The sequence below is a fragment of the Papio anubis genome, chromosome X (assembly GCF_008728515.1).
Source record: "Papio anubis isolate 15944 chromosome X, Panubis1.0, whole genome shotgun sequence".
NCBI classification, from domain to species: domain Eukaryota; kingdom Metazoa; phylum Chordata; class Mammalia; order Primates; family Cercopithecidae; genus Papio; species Papio anubis.
The window spans coordinates 136335372-136358008 of record NC_044996.1 but is presented as its reverse complement, the minus strand read 5'-3'; the positions used below and the strand labels follow the sequence as shown (position 1 = coordinate 136358008).

Below are 22637 nucleotides of genomic sequence, written 5' to 3'. Positions count from 1 at the left end.
CTCACTGTGAAGAGAGGAGAAACAGGAAGTCGAATTTTTTACTGTCTAGATTGATGCACCTGTCTCCACTCTCCGGAGACCAATGCATTTAGACCCCAGTAAGAAATTTAGTTATAATGAACTATAAAGCAAATGCAGAGTATATTTGGGAATATACCTTATCTGACTCCACGGCCCAACCCCTGTAAGAGGAAAGAGATGGCAGAATGTATTTGGCTTTTAGCCAGATGCTTTGAGCCTTAAACTGGTCTTGATTTCATATTGGAAGCAGGTCGGTGAGAAACCACTGAATTGCTTCAGCTGTGAACTGGAATCCTCTCCTGTTTTCGTTGTTGAGTGATGGCACTCTTAATTATTCACTTGCTTATTTGCCACCCAAATCACCCTATACAGTATCTCAGAAGTGTATCTCAGAGAATGACCCTAAGTGGGCTGACCTCTGAAGCCTGCACCAGAGTTGACTTTATTTCCTAAGTGCACACTTTCTGTGCTTTTGTGGGGCAGCTGTCTAGGTTTAGTTTCTGGGAGTTTGAGGCACAGAGGTATGTAGGGGAATGGGAAGGCCAAATGGTAAAAGCCCCTGGGACATGGGAGTAAACTAGACATGAGTAAACTAACCTTGAAAGGGACTATGAAAACAAACTTTAGAGCATTGTTGAAGCACCATCTACATAATTTATATCAATGAAGGCAGTAACTTCTTATTAGGAAGATAGGATTATTAAAATTAGCCGTTATCATCTTTCTACAAAAATAAAAAGCAAATCAATTTTAGTTCAGATAATTGTATGTGAAGCTTTATAATTGAAAATTTGAAGTTAGCAAAATTATATAACCTTAGTTAATTATATTAGTGTACTCAGACTAAATATAGAATAAGATTAGCTCATGGAAACATTTCATTTTTATCTCAGTCAGTACTGTTCATATCCACCCAGTAGTTAGATAGTTTCTAGTTACGTTTTGTAATTTTTTGAATATCCTGGACATGTTTTTAGAAAAGTTAGTTGAAACAAGATATTGTATGTTTCCATTATTTCCCAGTTCATTTTTAAGCATAATAAAAACACAGAGGATGTTGTCCTTTTTGAATTTTCTTTCCTTTATAGTATGTGTCTGGCACAACAGAGGACCAAGCCCGGGGATCATTAATCCCATTTTTCTGCATGGCGTTTGCTGTGAGAGAAGTTTGGGCTGGATTCGTAATTTGCTATCTAAAAGTAAATGTTCAACCTTCTCTAATTTCCTGTTTTGTTTGCTTTTCCATTCAATGTTCTGTATTTGGACAAATATATTTTTCTGTATGGGTTTCTGGTGGCCCAGATGTTCATTGGAGTGGAAATTCTTTGGGTCCACACCATTGGGTTGGGCAGTTGCTGGTGTTTGGCTTTCTCTATCTCCTGGAGTTGACTTAGATACGTTGTGTATTCAGGTTGGGCACTCATCCCCTTTGCAAGCTCTGTGTTACTTTGTTCCATTTGGCTTTGCCATAAATGTCTGCCCTTGGCCTGCCAAGATGTCAGCTTGCAGTGATATGTCATTTAACTTAGAACTCTTGAGTCTGCCTTAAAATTAAGTCAGTTTTCTTAAACATTGTTATTGAGGTATAAATGACATGCCATAGAAGTCACCTCTTTGAGGTGTATCATTCAGTGATTTTTAGTAAATTTACTGGGTTGTATAGACATCACCATGATCCAGTTTTAGAACATTTTCAATTCCCAATAATATCACTCCTGCTTGATTGTCACCCATTTCTACTCCCACCTCCCAGCCACGGGCCACCACAAATATCCTTCCTGTCTCTATAGATTCCCCTTTTGTGGATATTTTAGAGTTGTGTTTCCAAGAATGAGTATCTCTGTGCTTCGTTGAACTTCCCGGATGGTGAGACCTGATTTAGTGACTTTGCCTTCCCCTGCTTCCTCCCCAGGAGAGGAAGGTGGGGAAAGGGGAAAGACGGCAAGTATAGTAGTATAACAGTCATTGTGCCTCAGTTTCCTCATCTGTAAAATCAGGATAACCATGGACTTGTTGCAGGCTCTAAATGTGAAACCCTGTAGGAAGTAATTAGCTGGGAATCTGGCATACAGGAGGAGCTCATTGTTTGCGTGTGAACAGTGGGAGATAGTAAAGAAGGTGGGAAAAAAGAGCTACCTGTAGAAAGGTGGCCTAAGTCCCTGGAGAGCTGAGCACAGGATCCCAGGGCGCACACTCCCTTCTGCTTCCCCTGTCTTTCATCTTGAAAGCACCAGCCTGTGAGCCTCAGGCTTGGAGGGAAGCTGGATGTTTTCCCAGGATCTACCTCTGCTCTATGGTCCTCAATCCAAGGTAGTTTTGAAACCGCCTTTGCAAAAATTTTATCAGTGAGAAAATTATAGCAGTAAGTTAAGCTAACCCATTCCCCATCTCGCCTTTCCTGTAATATTCCTCTGCTATTGGGCCAGGTGAACTTTGGAGGACTTTTAGGCTGCAGTTTAAATGATAACAGGCCTTGTCCCAAACTCAAAACTTGCCCCCAAACTGTAATGCTAATGGGAGGCCATCAGGATAGGGGAGGAGAGGAACCTGATTCCTGCTAAGGCAAAGACGTGAACCATTGCCAGATTGTCAGATACGCAAATTCCCAGTTACTCCTGCAGATAACATCACTGTTGTAGAACCTAAGATTGGCCTTTTGAGATATCTTTTCAGGTTTTTAAAATTTTCTTTTCGCCGAACTACCTTTGGGGAGATTCTAGATCTTTTAAAAATTGCTTACCAGCTCTTTGGAGATACCTCTTGCATTCATGGTTAATCTATCCCCTTAGTTAAGGCTTATCGATTTCACAAAGGAAGTTCCCTTTAGTAAAAGGTTCAAAAGCCAGAAATATCCTGGCTGAAATCCAGTGAAAAGAGATCTTAAAATGATTTTTCTTTTCAGAGCTCTGTAGTTAGAAATCGACTTAATTAAAGCTGATATATGTACAGATACTGTTTTAAAGCCCCTGTTCTCCCTCTAAATGCTTCTGTCAATGGACTTCTGTCTTGATTCTTCATTTCTGTCCATGTATTCGTCTCTGTTATGTAGTGTTTATATAAAACAGCTCTAAATTATTGACTTAGGCCAGGTGCGGTGGTTCATGCCTATAATCCCAGGACTTTGGGAGGCCAAGGCGAGGTCAGGAGTTCGAGACCAGCCTGACCAACATGGTGAAACCCCATCTGTACTAAAAATACAAAAATTAGCCGAGTGTAGTGGTATGCGCCTGTAATCCCAGCTACTCAGGAGGCTGAGGCAAGAGAATCGCTTGAACCTGAGAGGCGGAGGTTGCAGTGAGCTGAGATCATACCACTGCACTCCAGTCTGGGCAACTGAGTGAGACTCTGTCTCAGAAATGAAATAAAATTGGCTTAAAGAAAAATAAGCACTTAAACATTGTCAGAAAATGGAAACTTTAATGGCTTTACATCACTTGACTCTGATCTTTCAAAAATAAAGACAGTTTAAAGATTATTTGTAAAGTAAAATAAAAATGTCTTCAAAGTTCACACATTTTGTCTAAAATTAGGCAGGTCACATACTCTTTGCTGGATGTTTTAAGGTCATAAACTGCTTCTGTGACTTTTAATAATTGTTTGACTTGTCTGTCTTACAGCCATTAGATTCTAGGTAAGGCCTGGGGACACATGGAGGTAGCCATCCCTGGCTAGGCTGGGAAGAATCATGGGTTCTGCAGTTTTATACGTGGTTAAAATTGCTTGTTTACCAGGTTTTTCACCAAAAATAAAAGTTGCTGAAAGTTAAGATTGTAACATGTATATTTGAGACTACTGGAGAAAGAGTTTTACATGCAAAGTGTAGAAGGAAAGTAGAATGTGTGCGTGCGTGTGTGTGTGTGTGTGTGTGTGTGTGTGTGTTTGAGATGGAGTTTCGCTCTTGTTGCTGAGGCTGGAGTGCAGTGGTATGATCTGGGCTCACCACAACCTCTGCCTTCCGGGTTCAAGCGATTCTCCTGCTTCAGCCTCCCCCCGCGTAGCTGGGATTACAGGCATGCGCCACCACTCCCAGCTAATTCTGTATTTTTAGTAGAGATGGGGTTTCTCCATGTTGGTCAGGCTGGTCTCAAACTCCTGACCTCAGGTGATCCACCTGCCTCGGCCTTGCAAAGTGCTGGGATTATAGGCGTGAGCCACTGCACCTGGCGGGAAAGTAGAATGTGTCTTGTGGGAGGCTGTAAGAAGGCATGGGAATACGGTTTTTGTAAAAGGGAATATAATTTTGTCTGGTTCAGAGGATTTTAAGGATCATCTTAAAAGAGTGATGGGACAAAACAAAGTTTAAGCAAGTTGAAAAGGTTTGTAAAGGATTAATCTTGTAAAGGAAGTTCTGTGGGTATGAGCAAGTTGGCTAAGATTCGAAGGGGATTATTTAATTTTTCTGTAGGTTGAATATTTTTTGTTTTGACTTTTGAATGAATGACAGAAAAACGAGGAGAGAGGAGCCTCATGCTGTCTTTATTTTGTCCTGTTTGCAAAGTTGAGTTTCCCCTCTATCAGTGAGTGAAGATTTTTGCCTTTTAAAAATTCTTGAGTTATTATGGCTAAATAAATGGCTTCTAGTAACCTGGGATTTTATTTTGTAGTATCAAGTGTTTAAACCTTTGATATTTGACAAACCTTCCCAAAGTCAAAATCTAAATTAAGCCCCCCCCCCCTTTTTAATCTGGTTAACTTTCCAGATATTAAATACTCTAAAGTCCAAAAGAGACATATTTGGCTTATTTGATGTATTAAAACTATAACAGTAAGCATTGTCAGGTATGCAGTAGTGTTTGACTTTCTTTGGACTGTATTTGTAGGAATGTGTTGCTAGTATGTGTTTCAGAATTGTATAAGATTTCCTATAATTCTGATATGTCTTGATATATGTTATCAGTAATAATTATGATTGTTATGTTAAATTATTGTATGCCACAGAGATGACCAGACCTTAACTGTGGCTGTTCTGAAACTTTTGTCATGCACAATTGTTTTACTTTGGTTATTTTCAAGGTGGTTTTATAATCAGCTATAGGACTGTGACAGTTTTCTGATAACTTTGGAGTTTGTGACTTTAAAATACAGGAAAAACTTCCAAGGCTCCCATTAAGAGCTAATGTGTTCATGGATATCGAGCAGAACAGGAGTTAATTACATGGACTGAACTAATGGAAGACCAAAATAATCTTTTTATGGCTTTTCATTTGAAACACTGCTAATTCTTTTGTTTTTCAGAGTCCAGAAAACCTTTTTTTTCTTTTGAGCTATTTATAGCTTTTAACAATTGGATAAAGTATGCTCTTGTGAACAAAATCTGAAGCACATTTCTCTCTCTACCTGATTTCTCTAGAATTTGAAAACTGTTTGCAAGTACACTTAATGTATGATGTTATAGTTATTTGTTAAATACAAATCTGTTGTCTTTTGTAGCAGGACACAATTGGAGACACTGGTTATTTTACCAAAGCTTTGATTGGAATGGCAGACTTTCAGATTGCTTTAAGGACTCAAAGTTGACTTACAGAGCCAATAAAAGCCCCTTGGGTAAGCTGACCTCATACCTTGTCTACACAGTCCCTGGACAGGTTCCTGAGTAAAGAATGTCACTTTCTGACAGGTCAGGGAACCCCAAATTATCTTGAGCTCTTGAGGTGAGGCATTCACCCAATTAATAGAAGTAGTTGCAGGCACAGATAAATCTGTGGCTGGGCTAAATGCTTTGAAGTCTAATCTGAGATTTCTTAAGGAATAAAGTTGCAGCAAAGCTAATTTTAAAAAGGAGCCTATGTGGCAAATGATTGTTCCTGCTGACTTTATGCAAACACTTGGGCCAAGTATAGTAAGAATAGAACTTACTTTTGCACATAAATTAGTCCTAATGTGATTTGTCTTTAGTAAAAATAGGGACTGGAAAGATAAATTACGTTTCAGAAAAAAACTATAGAACACCTGTTGTTAGAATCTAGTCTTGTTCACTATTTTTGAATTTTTATTATTTTCTGTCATTTGGACTGAATCCCAAATTCTTTCTGGACTACAAGTCCCCAAACTAATGCTTTCAAATTTTTCTTTCATTTCTAACTTGGCCTTAATAATTGTACTGCCTCTTTCCTGAGGTCCTACAAGCTGAAGCTTATTATAAGAGAAAAACATGTCAGATTGCTACCACCTTCCTCCTCTGTAACTAAAGATGTTTTGAATCTAACGTCTGGATACATTGTGCCCAATGTTAATCTTTGTTTTTCTTCCGTGTCTATGGAAATGCCTCTTACAGGGGCTTAGCCTATCTGCAGTGCCACCTCCTGATACGGGAAACAGCTGTTTAACTGATCTAGTCTTAAGACTTGGACACTGACTAAAAAGATATGGGACAGTATATTTAAATTTACTCTTTCCTGTTTATCCCAGTCTCTCTTTCTAACAACCTATAGTCTACTGTTGACTTAAGTGTTGTACTAGAACTGTGAGTAAGAACATTAACATCTTTGTCATACACCTGTGAGTACATGCAGGTAGCTGCAAAGTGGTGAGTGCACTCCTATTCCCCTGGGACCAGCCCCTGCAACTGTGCCCCCTGTCAGCAGGAAGAAGCCAGAGTGATCGTCACCCTTTTTCTATCTCTATAGCCAGCACCTTAAGATAAGATGTATGAAAGCCAGAGGGAGGATTGAAACCACCTTTGCAAAAGTTGTATCAGTGAGAGAATGATGACAGTGAAAGAGATCTGAGCTAACCCACCCCCCATCTTACCTTTCTTTTAATTATTCATTTCCCTTAATTATTGCCTTTCCCTTAGTTATTCCATCTCCCATGTGGTGTGGCTGGCCTTGTGTCTGTTAAACTCTTTCTCTACTAAAATGCCATGTTCTTCATGCAGCCGGCAGGAAGAACCCCTCAGGCGGTTACAGTTTTGCTCCCAGGGAACAGTTTTGGTTGTTATAAATGAGGAAAGTGTACTCTTGGCATCTAGTGGGTGGAGGCCAGGGATAGCCTCCTGCAGTGCAGAGGAAGGTCCTTCCTCTTTCAAGAGAGTCATCCAGCCCCAAAAGCATTGCAGAAATTAAGAAACCCTGCCGCGCGGTGGCTCAAGCCTGTAATCCCAGCACTTTGGGAGGCCGAGACGGGCGGATCACGAGGTCAGGAGATCGAGACCATCCTGGCTAACAAGGTGAAACCCCGTCTCTACTAAAAAATACAAAAAACTAGCCGGGCGAAGCAGCGGGCGCCTGTGGTCCCAGCTACTCGGGAGGCTGAGGCAGGAGAATGGCGTGAACCCGGGAGGCGGAGCTTGCAGTGAGCTGAGATCCGGCCACCGCACTCCAGCCTGGGCGACAGAGCCAGACTCAGTCTCAAAAAAAAAAAAAAAAAAAAAAAAAGAAACCCTGCCTTAGAAGCTTTGCACCTGGTGGTAGCTGTAAATGAGGTATTTACATCCTCAATGAAGTTGAAGGAATAAAAATCCCATGGGGCTTTGAAAGCAATACAAGCATCTTTTAGTTTTCATACATTCCATGGAAGTAGGGATTTTTTTCTGAAGCAAAAAGACCAACAAGACTTCAGAGCTCAGTTTAGAAGAAAAAAGTGACTTTCAAACCCTTCAGAAGTATTCATTTACAAATGAACAATGAAATCACTGTGTAGATGGAGAAACCGCGAGTGCCCCTTGGCTTTGATCTGGTGGTCATGTTCATCCGTGTCCGTTCCCTGAAGAACCAGTGCCCACATTTGCCTGCCTTCTTTACCTAACTCCCCCCAACAAGAGCTGACCCTCCTCCCATCTTCTCGCCTGGTTGGGCTTTTTCCTCCCTCCCCTGAAGCCTGCTGAGCTCTGCTTTCCACCCTCCAACAAGCCCTGATCTGTGCTCTTAACAAACTCCTGTGCGGGTCTCTTTGAAGTCTTTTTGCCGGCCCCTAAGTGCATCCCTCCCACCCCCACCCAGGTGATACTGCATCTATGTGAATTTCAAAGAACCCAAGCAGTGTGGAGTTCTCCCTTCCTTCCCCTCTGGCAGGGGATTCAGTCTGGAGTGCAGCATTATAGATGTGTTTCTAGCACTTTCAGCTGTCCATATGCTAATAGGCAGTCTTGGGTCTTTATCCGAATGGACTCCTATTATATTTGTTTCACACCATCTGCTTTCCTTATTTTTGTATCTTTACTGAGGTATATCGAAGTACAGTAAGCTAGACTTGTATGAAGTGTGCAGTTTTAATCTGTTTTTTCTTTTTTATTTCTTTGTTTATTTACATACATTTTTTAGAGACAAGGTCTCACTATGTTGCCCAGGCTGGTCTCAATCTCCTGGGCTCAAGCAATCCTCCTGCCTCGGCCTCCTGAGTAGTTGGGACTATAGGCACATGCTACCACGCCTGGATGATTTTTTTATTTTTTGTAGAGATGAGGGTTCCCTATGTTGCCCAGGCTGGTCTCAGACTCCTGGGTTCAAGTGATCCTCCTGCCTTGGCCTTCCAAAGTGCTAGGATTACCAGTGTGAGCCACCGTGCTTGGCTCGTTTTTTCATACAGACACACACACACACACACCCCCATATTTGTGAAACCAGCACCACAATCAAAATAAAGAATATTTCCATCACTCTCCAAAGTTTACTCGTGCTTTTTTGTAATGTCTCTCCCCCTGCCTATACCCCTTTCCCCAGGCAGCCTTTGGTGGGCGGTCTGTGACTATTGCATTTTCTAGCAATTTGTATGACTGAAATCACATGGTATGTACTCATTATTTTGCGTGGCGTCTTTCCCTCAGCATCATGGTTTTGGGGCTTCATGTTGTCGCACGTGTCACTAACTCATTCCTCTCTATCGCTGGGTAGGATTCCATCCTGTATGAATGCACTATGGTTTGTGTATCCATTCACCAGTTGTTGAACATTTGGGTTGTTTCCTTGTTTTTTATTGTGACAATTATGAATAATGCTGCTGTAAACGTTTACATGGCTGTACAGTGGTTCTCAAACTTCATCATGTATTAGAACCACTTGCAGAGTTAAAACACAGAGAGCATCCAGGCACGGTGGCTCATGCCTGGAATTCCAGCACTTTGGAAGGCTGAGGCAGGAGGATACCTTGAACTGAGAAGTTCGAGACCAGCCTGGGCAACCCTGGCACTACAAAAAAAAAAAAAAAAAAAAAGCCAGGTGTTGTGTGCACTTGTAGTCCCAGCTTCTTGAGAGGCTGCCCACAGTGGGAGAATCACTTGAGTCCAGGAGTTTGAGGCTGCAGTGAGCTGTGATTGCACTCCAGCCTGGGTGATAGAGCACAAGACCCTGTTGCATAAATACTCCCCCCAAATCCCAGAAAATCCAACACACAGAGTGGCAGATCCCATCCTCAGAGTTTGTGATTCATTGAATGAGGGGCTAGGTTAAGACTCTCTTTCTAATGGGCTCCCAGCTGATGCTGGTGCCCATGGTTCAAGAACCATACAGACTTCGAGGGCTGCTGCCTTAAAGGAAGTCTTTGTAAATTATGATAGTTAATCGTTTGTTAGTTGTTCCAGGTATTTCTCTTCTAGACCATTCCTTGCCATGTAATGTTGCTTGTGGTTTGAAGCATCCAGCTCCCATGTTTGTGTAATCGAATGTGTCAGTCTTTTCTTTGGGCTTCTGGGCATGGCTTCCTTATGGCAAGGGGCGGATACCGAGAATAACTTGGAGTAGGTGAGGCAGGTTCTGATGTTAGCAAAACACAAACCATGACGCTCCCCCAAATGGGAGTCTGCTCTCATTGGGCCTAATTGTGCCCTCTGCTGCAGATGCTGGGATGGCCTTCTGATGGGATGGCAGGGCTGTGTTGTCAGCACCCGCCCACATGGGGTGAGTTTGTAGCTGTACCTGGTGCCAAGAGCTCTGAGGTGCTACTATGCCCCCTGCAACCTTTGGGCAAAGCATAGCTAGTCAAGCTTGCCTTTCACAAGCAAACAAAATCCATCCTTTCTTCATCCCCCTACCCTGCCAGAATCAACCAGTCTCAAATCAGTTCACAAAAGGGGGCCAATTTGCCTTTTGGGTGTCTGATCTAACAAGCCTTGGAGCAGCTAGAAAGTTACCAGAAGATGTGTATGATCGATGTATTTGTTATTTATTTTATTTTAGTTTTTAAGTTTGGGGAAAGGTAATACTTTTGGTCAACCATCTGAATGGACTCCCTCCTCTAGGCCAGGGCACTCCATAGTTAACCTGAAAAACTGGTTCAGGCCGTGACAGGAAGGGGGTTTGAACATGCTTCATTATGCCTTCCTCCCTTTTGGAATTCATGAACAGCCAACAGCATTTAACATCAACACAGACCTTGAGTCTGATAAGAAACAGTTAAAATGTATTTTCTCTGAAACCTGCTACTTGGAGGTATCATCTGCATGATAAAACCTAGGTCTCTGCAACCCCTTATGGTACCCAGACATTTTTTTTCTATTGATAATAGCTTTTTTTTTTTTATTACTGAGACGAGGTCTGTTGCCCAGGTTGGAGTGTGATGGCATTATCACAGCTCACTGTAGCCTTGACCTCCTGGGCTCAAGCGATCCTTCCACCTCTGCCTCCCTGGCCGCTAGGACTACAGGTGTGTGCCACCACACCTGGTTAGATTTTGTATTTTTTGTAGAGATGGGGTTTTGCCATGTTGCCTAGGCTGGTCTCGAGGTCCTGGACTGAAGCAATCTGCCTGCCTTGGACTCTCAGAGTACTGCGATTATAGGCATGAGCTACCAGGCCTTGCCGATAATAACTCTTTCAACCAATTGCCAATCAGAAGAATTTTGTCCTAGAACCCCCCCCCCCCCCCACCAGCCTCAAGTCATCCCACCTTTCTGGACCAAACCAATCTATATCTTAAATGTATTTGATATCTCATATCTCCCTAAAATGTATAAAACCAAGCTATGCCCCAACCGCCTTGGGTACATGTTCTCAGGATCTCCTGAGGGCCGTGTCACGGGCCATGGTCACTCATATTCAGCTCAGAATAAATCTCTTCAAATGTTTTACAGTTTGACTTTTTTCATTGACGGAGAGCAGCTTTAAGTTACTGTGGACTCTTTGTTGCAAAAGCATCTTCTTGAATTTGATGATAAAGCCCTGCTCTTCCACTTTGTCCCTGAGCGCATTCTGCAGGTACCTCTGGTCACCGCTTCTTATCTTTGCTGTTGACCTCAGTTCATTCCTTTCAGATTCTTCACTCAGAAGAAGGGGTGAAACAGATTCCTGGAGGATTCCAGGCTCTGTAAGGAGGCTTATCTCCTTAGGATGGTTAAATTTTGGATTTGCAGTGACTTGTAATCATTGGCTAATACCCTAGTTTCTTCTTCTCTTTTTTAATGACCGCTTTACTGAGCATACACGCAACTCATTCCTTTGAAGTGTATAATTCAGGAATTTCCTAGTGTATTTACAAAGTTGCACAACCATCACCACTGTCTAATTTTCGAACATTTTCATCACTCCCAAATGAGACCCTGTACCTGTTAAGACATCACTGCCCCTTCCCCTTCTCCCCAGCCCCCTGGCAACCCTGAATCTGGTTTCTGCCTCTATGGATTTATCTATTCTGGACATTTCATAGATACAGAATCATGTGATGTGTGACCTTTTGCCCCCGGATTCTTACTTCATATTTCTGAGTTTCATCCATGTTGTAGTATGTGGTGTTCTAGTTTCTTGCAAATGTTCTGTCAAAACCCCAGGTGATTAAGGAAGGTGGAAGAATGTTCTGAGATAAGTCAGCCAGAGACACAGGCTGCTCCTCCCTCCAATTACATTTAAAATGGAAAATCGTTCACAAATGGAACATTGTTAAATTGTTTATAGTTCAGCTTCTATTCTAGCATGAACTGTAATTTTCTCCCTTCCCATTTGCTGTAGTTCCTCCACATTTCTCCCGCTTTCCTGTACCTAAAGGTCAATGTAGAAAACAATTTTCGTCAGCTAGAGCTGGGCCTGCAGGTCTCTCTTGTGTTGCATCTTTTGGGTGGAGTGAGAAGGTCCTCTCTTGGCATAAGAGTTAGGAAGCTTGCATTTCCCAAAGGGGTTGTGTGATGTTCCTTCCAGAGCTGAGGTCGTGGGATTCCAAGCAGCAAGACTTAGGCTGTTTTCTACGGCGTCCCCAAAGTCACAACCCTGACTGACCCAGGAACAGAATCATAAGGTTGTTTACTTTTCTGAATTTATCAAAGCTTTTGTCTGTGTGTGACCAAAATTACTTTTCCCGGGTTGGGTTGGAGAATACGGAGGGTGATTTTCTAAAAACCATTCATGGGACATGATTTTCTGGGGCATCTGTACCTGCAATGAAGGACTTACTGATAAGACTGAAGGCCGTCGTACTTTGCTGGTTGGTGTTATAATTGATCATATTCGTTTCTTGTCACTGCTGTGACAAGTGACTGCATTTACTGGCTTAAACAAAAACTATTATCTTATGATTCTGAAGGCCAGAAGTCTGAAATGGGTCTCACCGTGCTAAAATCAAGGTTTAGCAAGGCCACAACTTTCCTGGAAGCTCTAGGGGAGAATTGGCTTCCTTGCCTTTTCCAGCTCCTGGAGACTGGCCGCATTCCTGAGCTTGTGGCCCCTTCCTCCATCTGCAGAAGAGCAGCGTAGCACCTCTCTGACCGTCCTTTCATAGGCGTATCTCTCTCAGACCATGGCTGGGAAAGGCTGTCCACTTTTATGGGCTCCTGTGATTACATTGGGGCCCACCCGGAAGATCCGAATAATCCCCCCCATCTCAAGATTTTTCATTTAATCACATTTGTAAAGTCCCCTTTACCATATAAGGAAACATATTCTCAGGTCCCAGGGATTTGGGCATGAGCATCTTTGGGGGCCATTATTCTGCCTACTACATTATCAGTCTTCAAGGAGAGCCTTACTTCCTTTGTTTCTGTCTCTTAATTTGGTCCTCTGAAGCCTGCAAGATTCATAGGCTTATTTAACATTTGTGTTTTGTCTCTTGAATTTTGAGAAATCTGGTACTGTTGAGCCATTTGGTTTGTATTGTTCACTCACTGAGTCTTGATTGATTGGTTAGTTGATTGTGAGTGATTAATAGAGACAGAGTCTCACTTTGTTGCCTAGGCTGGTCTCAAACTCCTGGTCTCAAGCGATCCTCCCTCCTTGGCCTCCCAAAGTGCTGGGATTACAGGTTTGAGCCACCATGCTTGCCCTCAGTGTTGATTCCCTCTGAATGAGCCGGGATTTGCTTTCCATTTTGGAGAGCCCCGAGATTGCTGAACAGCTCAGAGACACACTTGTGTGTTGAGGTCCTCTTTCCTTCCCAAGAACCCCCTGCTCTGGGCCCTGCCATTCTCGGTTTGGGACTTTATCAGGGACTCTGCCAGAGCTACTTTTCTGGACTTGGAGTCTCAGAGTCTGTGCCAGCTGTGGATAAGGAATGAGACCACCATGAAGCAAGCAGAGGTGGCAGGTGGGGCCTGGCTCCCAGGACTTTGCAGATGCTGTGTGTAGATTTCTGGGGCCTGGATCAAGAGCCCCTGGGTTTGTGGCTTCACAGAATGGTGGAGGAAGACTGGTAGAGTTAGGGACAGAAGACTCAACAATAATTAGCTTGTTAATCAGCATTTTGGCCCACAAATAGTTTGGGAGTGTACTAGTCAGCTTTCTGCCATGCTAAGGTTGCATAACAAACAGCCCCCAAATTCAGAGGCTTAAATCGTTTCTTTCTTGCTCACTAGTCAGTGGTTAGCTGTGTCTCTCCTGGGCTTATATGGGAATAGGAAGGCCTGGTCAGGTTCTGGGCTAGGCTTAGGGTTGAAATCATGTATCTCCTTATCAGGGGACCCTGGGACATGTTTGTGCCTCTCCCATCAGGTATAGGAAACCAAGATAAATCATGCAGGCACATTTAAAGTCTTTGTTTGTCACTACCCTAACATCCCATTGACCAAAACAAGTCCCATGGTGAGGTCCAGCCTCCACAGGTTGGCGAGGGCTGTTCTAGTCTGAAATCCCTGAAAAATCACATGGCAAAGGGAGCAGCCATAGACTTCCATTATGGGCGGATGGAAGAGTTAGCATTGCAGTGCCTCTGCCATGTTTGTGGGTGGAAGGGAAGATGATCCCTGTGGAAGAGACTGTGAATACATGCAGTCCTACCCTAGAAAATCAGCTCTGTTGGCGGATTTTTGAAGCACTGCGTGCTTGTTATCTTTTTATTATTACTTTATTTTTGAGATAGGATCTCACTCTGTCACTCAAACTGGAGTGCAGTGGTGAGATCATGGCTCACTGGAGCCTCATCCTTCTGGGCTCAAGTGTCCTCCCGCCTCAGCCTCCTGAGTAGCTGGGAATACAGGTGCACACTCACCCCACTCAGCTAATATTTAAACTTTTTTTTTTTTTTTTTTTTTTTTTTTAAGCAGTGACAGAGTCTCATCATGCTGTCCAGACTAGTCTTGAACTCCTGGGCTCAAGCAGTCCTCCCACCTCGGCCTCCCAAAGTGCAGGGATTACAGGTGTGAGCCACTGCACCTAGCCAGGGTGCTTGTTAAACCTGCAGCTTTCTTGATTCCATCTTAGAGCCCTGTTCTCATCTGAGGAGAGGGGATTGTGCCCTTTGGGGGACATTTGGCCATGTCTGGAAACATTTTTGCCTTTCACAACTGGGTGGGGGTTGCTCCTGGCATCTAGTGGGCAGACGCCAGGGGTTCCACTAAACACTCTAACGTGCACAGGACAAGCCCCCTCAAATAATTATCTGGCCCAACAAATGTCAGTTGTGCTGAGGCCAAGAAACCCTGCATAAACAGGCAATTTTCAGGTGATTTTCATGCACTTTGTAGTTTGAGAACCATGTCCTGCAAGACTGTTTCAACTGGGAAGGGGAATTGGTGATTCTTTCCATGTAAGTAGGCACAGACACATCTAGGAAGGAAGGTTAAATATCTCGCAGATACTTGTGTGGAGAGGTGAATTCAAACCCGAGGGTCTTAGCTAGGCCTGTTACTTCTGTAATTAAAAAATATCTTCTGCTTGTCTTGTATTAATTCTTTGTTGTATCAAGTATTTGCTCTTGCTGTTTATTAGTAGCTTAATAAATGGGCCATTTATTTGGTGTGGGAAAAATCTGTGTTTTATTAGATTTCTGTTATGAGCTTTTTTTTCCTAAGTGGCCTTTTGCCAGCTGTTTCTTCTGTCCTTTTATTTCTGCTCACCAGCAAGATTGTAAATTCTTAAAAAAATTTGTTTTTATTTTTTTTTTTTTTGAGAAGGGATCTTACTCTATCACCCAGGCTGGAGTGCAGTGGCTCAATCATAGCTGATTGTAGCCTTGAACTTCTGGGCTAAAGCAATCTTCCTGCCTCAGCCTCTTGAATAACTTGGGGCTGTAGGTGCATGCCACTATGCTCTGCTAGTTTTTAAATTGTTTTGTAGAGATGGGGTCTCACTATTATTGCCCAGGCTGGTCTTGAACTCTTGGGCTCAAGCAGTCCGCCTGTCTAGGCCTCCCAAACTACTGGGATTACAGGTGTGTGCCACTGTACCACCGCATCACTGCACTTGGTCAGTATGTGTGTGTGTGTGTGTATATATATATACATGTATATATACACACACACACACACACACACACATATATATATATATTTTTTTTCCCCCCTTTGAGACAGAGTCTCACTCTGTCACCCGGGCTGGAGTGTAGTGGCATGATCTCGGCTCACTGCAGCCTCGACCTCCCAGGCTCAAATGATTCTCCCGCCTCAGCCTCCCTAGTAGCTGAGACTACAGATGCATACCACCACACCCAGCTAGTGGCCAGTAAGTTCATAATCGCAATGATCATGCTTTATATTTTGTTTCTACTCTGCACAGTACTCAGCACACGATAATGATCAGTCAGTTGCTAATGGTATCAATTGCAATGTGAGTTGTGCTCTGTGGTTAAAGACTCATTTATCAAGTATCCGTGGACTAGCTTTTTATACCTTGCTATAAATCCTGTTTTCTAGGCTTTGGGGGCTGAATGGTTGGCATATTGATGCTCGGTTTCTGTGTGGCAATTAGGAGAAAAGGGCCTTGTCATTGGCAAGCTGACAGCCTCCTTTCTTCTCCTACCCTCAAGTTGTTTTGGTGATTGAAATGTTTCAGATATTAAAAAAAAAAATCAGGAATTGCTTGCTGATAGGACAACAGAAGTACAATTCAGGGAGTTAAAGCTTCTCCATTCCCCACCTCAATTGTACACAGCAAGCAAGGACAGATTTCCTTTTAGAAAGTGTGCGGCAAGCATTTCTATGGAGGATGCTGTGTTACCTGAAATTTGCTATGCTCACATCAGCCAAGTATTGCCTCTGGGGGCTACCAGCAAGTTATAGAAATAACTTTGTTATAAAATACTTTTTTAAGGGAGTGTTAGTATTGATTCACTGAAGTGGTTCTCCTTGTGTACATGGAGTAGTTGTGAGAGCAAGGCTTCTGTTCTTCCTAGCTCCCCATGTGGGAAGGACAGTTAGTGGTTTGTGGGATGCAGGGAGAGGAACAGAGTCCATCTTTCAGTTGCTCTTTTTACTAATTTATTAACTTGCCTCTCATCCCCTGGCTGTTAAGACACTAAGCTGGTGTGTCTGACAAGCAGATGACCTAGAAATTCACGCGTAGTAAAAGAGAAGATGAAAATAGAAGTATGTGAACTAAATTAAGAAGAGGACTTGGCTTCATTAAAAAAATGAGAAAGCCATGTTGTGCTTTTTTTAACTGCCACTTTTCCAAGTGCAGGACTAACAGTTTCAGATGTCATTATGCTGCCAGCGTTGGTAATTTCTAATCATGTTTTGTCTAAAGAAAATTTACATTAAAATGAGCCAGCCTCTTTAAAGTCAGATTTTAGTAGTGAGAAAACCAATGTCCGTTTTTGGAAAGGGAGCCCTCACCTCAGCTGGTGTGAGCGTTTTCTGGAGGCCTGCAGTGTTTGTAACTTGTGCCAGAGGCCTTGAGCTAGAGGCAACATATGAAGGAATCAAACTTCCCTTTCTGTTCTGTATGCCTCTGTACCAAGACGTTTTGTTGATTGATTCATAGCACGGTGATACAAAGTGCACGGTATCAGATGCAGGGAGTGGAATATTGAGATTGGGGCTAGAGGGGGTGTGTATGTGTGTGAAGGGGAGGAAGGAATGGAAGGATGAAATCATTTGGGAATGTGCTAGAAGACATGCTTTTGAGGACAAGCAATGCGATTTTGGCATTGGCTGGGTTTCTGAGCCAGTGATGAATGTAGTGCATTACTATGTGACTGGGAGTGTGATAGAGATTCCGCTGGTCATTTCCCTCCACCTGCTTCTTATCAGTGCCATAGGGCAGAGTCTCAATTCCACTTGCCAGAATGCTTTCTAGGAACTCTTTATGCTCAATGGAGGTGATGTTTTCCCACTTGCTACACTGTGCCTTAGGGAACAGGAACTGGCATTATCACATAAGCAATCTCTAAGTCCCTTGGAAGATTGTCTCATTCATCAAGAGGGAGAGGATTCTGATTTTCCTGCCTGGCTCCTCTAGGAAGTCTAACTTCTTGCAGGGGACCTGTTCTCACGGCCCACTTGTACAGCATGTATAAAAGGAAGTGAAGACTTTTGGGGATTAGTTGATTCATTTATTTGGAAATTGGGGTTGCTTAACCCCGATTTGAGTTCCAGGACTCATCTATGATTGCCTGGATTAAATCAAGGGAGACCCATGTAGCCTGGACATGATGGCTCATGCCTATAACCCAAGCACTTTGGGAAGCTGAGGCAGGCAGATTGCTTGGACCCATGTGTTGGAGACCAGCCTGGGCAAGATGGTGACATTCCATCTCTACTAAAAATACAGAAAATTAGCCAGGTGTGGTGGTATGTGCCTGGTCCCAGCTACTTGGGAGGCTGGAGTGGGAGGATCACCTGAGCCTGGGAAGTTGAGGCTGTAGTGAGCTGAGATCCTGAGATCATGCCACTGCACTTCAGCCTGGGCAACTGGAGTGAGACCTTGTCTCAAAAAAAAAAAAAAAAAAAAAAAACCCCAAAACAAAAAACCCATGTAATTGTAGATTTTTGTTGTTGTTTGATATACTGGCTATTTTCTTGGAAGGAACCCTCTTATGGGAGCAGAAATGTTGAGTTTAGTCCTGATGCTGTCCCTAACCACCCCTGTGACACTGGTCCCAGGAAAATACAGGAATTGTCTCTTTTTTTCTGTCATATCAGGGCTTGGGACAAACGTTCTCTGAGGTTGTTTTAGCACCACACTGTGATTCATCTTCGAGACTGTTCACAGCCCTTGATCTGAATTGATGGAGCTATGGGGAATCATGCCCCCACTGCCAGTGCTGAGAGCTGCATGTGGTGTGGTCCAGTGGCTACAGCGTTGTCTTTGGGATCTTCACTTGGCATCACAGCGGATTTGTATAATTATTATGTTGACTGGAAGTTAGAGTGACTCAACTGCCTTGAACAGGAACCAAGAAAGAAAGGAACCAAATTCCAGAAGAGAATTTGCCAGAACACTCCAGCGTATTCCATACTCTAGGGTTGTGTTATAGGGTCTGAGGGTACTTCTTGGTTATCTATTCATGTGCGTCTGACATAATTAAAAGCCGACTTAGACCCTATCAGAGAAAATCAAGTTCAAACACTTAGTCTAAATGGAAGTAAAGGAATACGATTACCTTTATCTCATTATCTTAGTTCTCTTTGGAAGATATACAAGCTCAAACCATGGTGGCAGGTGTTGCCTTTAAGCATGGTGATAGGTGTTTTCCTTTAAAGTCCTTGGAGAATCAACTCATAGTCTTCAACTTAAAAAGAAAGTTTTAAAAAAAATTTTAAAAATATTTAACTTGAGACTCTTCATTGAAAATTGCTCATCTTTTGTGAATTTGCTTAAGCAGTCTTTGATCTCTTTTTAAAGGATTCCTTCCTGCCTGATACATTTGGTCCTTTTAGAATTTGGGCTAGAACAGTTCTCCATGAAGGTGAACGTGTTAAAATCCATTTGGTTCATTGTTAGGATCACTCACATTACGAGAGAAATTTCGGTCTTGAGTCTTTGTTTTTGCTCATTTGCTTTCTTGGAAACGTTTCCACATCAGGTCTTAGAGGACTTGTAAAACAGGAAGGAGGAGTTGACATGCTGTTTCATAACCAACGCTTGCTTCTCCCCCTGGGTACTACATTGTTTCCATCCATTTCCCACATAAAACATGGAGACAAACACCAGAGCTGCTCCTGAGAGATGCTGAGTCATGGGAATTGAAGGGGGCTGTTGGGGCCTCGTGTGGGATGAGCTCAAACACCGCATGTTCTCACTCATAGGTGGGAACTGAACAATGAGATCACTTGGACTCAGGAAGGGGAACATCACACACCGGGGCCTATCATGGGGAGGGGGGAGGGGGGAGGGATTGCATTGGGAGTTATACCTGATGTAAATGACGAGTTGATGGGTGCAGCACACCAACAGGGCACAAGTATACATATGTAACAAACCTGCACGTTATGCACATGTACCCTACAACTTACAGTATAATAATAATAAATAAATTTAAGAAAAAAAAAAAAAAGCTATCAGTCTACAGAGGGAAAGGTTCATCTCTGCCCCTCATTGCCTGCAGTTTCTCTTTGGCCCTGGCAGCTGCCCTTGACGTTCATTTTAATCAAATTTCACCTACATAAAAGGGCTATGGGCAGAGAGGCTTCTCTGATGGAGCGCAGCTATCCTACAAGTATGTAGCCCTGATTTAGTAGAGAAGAGGCAGGAACCGTCGAGGGTGGAGGAGCAGGAGAAACAGTGCATAAGGGAGAGGGGATAGTGACGGGTCATTCAGGGATGTCTACGGAATGTGAAAATGCAGCAACATGGGTTTCGATTTGTTTTTTTTAGGTCCGACAGATTACTGGGACAGCTACATCTTCATGTTGTACACGCGTATACTTGATTCCCATTATTCACTGGAGCTGTGTTCTCTAAAGTCGCTGAGACTTTATAGAAAGCATCCCCTCTAGGGAAAATACACGGTGAGGCTTCTGTGAACCTCTGGTCACAATGTTGTCAGGCAATCAGTGCATAACTTTGTTGTATGTGTTTCCATTGTGTGTTTCTGCTGGTTCCTTTACATTGCACTCACGCCAGCAGCACTGTGACTCACGGCTGGACGAACCTCATCTAACGCACGTATTTTCCCCCTAAGACGCATCCCAGCCTTGTGCTTCAGAACATGAGACAGCACTGCAGCATCTGGGGGCCATTTTAAGCGCAAAGTCACCCAGAAACTACAACATTTCAAAAAACTGGCACTGTGAATAGACTGCGAAAAGGACACTTGTTTACAGAGTGAGAGCCTCGTTCACCCTCAGCTGGGAACACGTGCATTTGGTGACACAGCCGCTCTCTGCATGTTTGAGAATGACTGTGAAAGTGCTGCAGGTACTGATTTTGGAGCTACAAATAAATGTTAGCCAATAGGCAAATTCACAGACACGGAATCCGTAAATAACACGGCTTGGCTGTGTGTGTATACGTAGTGTAGTGTTGATAGTGTGTATACACAATACACATTGATATTTTGGGAGAGATTTTGAAGGAGTCACCATGAAAGCCAGTGTGTCACTTTGGCCCTCTGGAAAGCATGCAGTGAGGAGGAGTTGGGGTACAAGTGTTTAAATTGAGGACATGGCCTGAGGAGATGAAAGAGAGGTGGGGACTGACTAGGGAAAGCCCCACACCGCAATGCATAACGGATAAGGTTTTGGCCAACAAGCCAGAGAACCCTAGACAGAGAGCGCCCCTTGCTTACAGCCAGAGGGCCTTGCTCAGTGATTACAGGGGGCTGGGAGTGGGGAGGCATCTCCAAAGGAGCACCGTGGATTTGCAACTCTAACTCTGTCTTTCTGGAAAGGATAGGAGAGTCTTACCCTCTTCTTCACGGCTGACACAGTTGGAAACCAAACTTTTGACTTCATGCCAATTATTTTGCCCCCACGTTAGATTGAACCAAATGACACTGGCTCTTTTAAATTAAAAGTGGTCAAATGCAAATGCTGGCAGCCTCTTAGGGTTCAATTCAATGGAATCTTTTAAAGGTGCAATAATGCTGTTTGAAATGAGGAGAACTCCTGTGTGTTGCTTGCTAAGAAAAACCCACTATCTCTTATTCAGAAGATGATTACACCCATAATGGAAGCCAGTCAGTGGCATGAGGAATCATGGAGATGATTCTCACCTGGTTGATTGGATCAGCCGTTCCTACCCCAAATGAGGGTGGAAAGGGAACCAAGAGATGAAGTGGATTGTTGGGTTTATGAGAGGACAGTGGTTGTCTGTAGTTAAGGTTGTTTAAACTCATGACCATGAGAGGACACTGGTTGTCTGTCTGTAGTTAAGGTTGTTTAAACTCATGACCATGAGAATGACCTTTTTCTGGACAACTCTTTCCTTTTTCTTCTGAGTTTGCGAGTGCTGAAAGCTCAAGTCCCATATTTAAAAATTCCATCGTTGAAAACATGTTTCAAGGACAGATGACACACTTATGATTACAGCGTCTAAAGTGATGAGAATATTAAATAACCTTTGGTTGGACATGTAACCATCAGGGTTGCAAAGTAAATAAGTCTCTACTTGGTCTTAAAACCAAACACACACAGTTCTTGTCACTGAAGATATCCATGGCCTGGCACAGTGGCTCACACCTGTAATCCTAACACTTTGGAAAGCTGAGGTGGGGGGATCACTTGAACCTGGGGTTTGAGACCACACTGGGCAACATGGCAACACCCTGTCTCTACAAAAAATACAAAAATTAGCTGGGTGTGGTGGTGTGTGCCTGTACTCCCAGCTACTAGGGAGGCTGAGGCAGGAGAATCACTTGAACCCAGGAGGTGGAGGTTGCAGTCAGGCAACATCCTGCCACTGCACTCCAGCCTGGGAGACACAGCCAGACTCCGTCTCAAAAAAAAAAAAAGACTTACACAGAGAAAGCCTGAAAGCCCACAAGAGCAGTTAGCAAAAGGAACCCTGACATAACAAATACGTAGTTAAGCTCACGGGGTGCTACGTTTCATAAACTTGAAAGCTACATTGGCTACGAGTAACACAAATGTAGGTGCTAATCACAGATAGTTGGTGGGTATTTCAAACTTTCTCTTCATATCTATGGATACGCAAAACAGTGTGCTTCCATTGGGAGGCTGAGACAGGAGGATTGCTTGAGCCCAGGAGATCGAGATTAGCGTGTTCCTTCCTTCCTTACTGCCTCCCTCCCTCCCCCCCCCCCCCCTTCTCTCTCCCCCCCTCCCCCCCCCCCCCTCCCCCCCCCTCCCCCCCCCTCCCCTTCCCCCCCTCCCCTTCTTTCTTTTCTTTTTACTTTTCTTTTTTCTTTTCTTTCTCTCTTTTTCTCTCTCTCTTTCTTTCCCTCCCTCTCTCCCTCCCTTCTTCCCTCCCTCCCTCCCTCTTTCCTGCCTTCCTTCCTTCTTTCCTCTTTTTCTTTTTCTTTTCTTTTTTCTTTTCTCCCTCCCTCTCCCTCTCTCCCTCCCTCTCCCTCTCTCCCTCTCTCCCTCTCCCTCTCTCCCTCTCTCCCTCTCTCCCTCTCTCCCTCTCTCCCTCTCTCCCTCCCTC

At 43.5% G+C, this 22637-nt stretch overlaps 1 protein-coding gene across 5 annotated transcripts in view; it reads left to right on the top strand.

Annotated features, from left to right (window-relative positions):
* Nucleotides 1–22637, top strand: part of TBL1X (transducin beta like 1 X-linked) — a 261662-nt gene that overhangs the window by 10940 nt on the left and 228085 nt on the right. For 2 of the 5 annotated variants that reach the window (XM_017953875.3, XM_021932414.2), the window contains exon 1: nt 19592–20041. The exons of the other annotated variants lie outside the window; for them this stretch is intronic. The gene's annotated coding sequence lies outside the window, so the exon portion shown is untranslated. Of the gene's footprint in view, nt 1–19591; nt 20042–22637 lie in introns of those variants that run through there. 5 annotated transcript variants of the gene reach the window in all.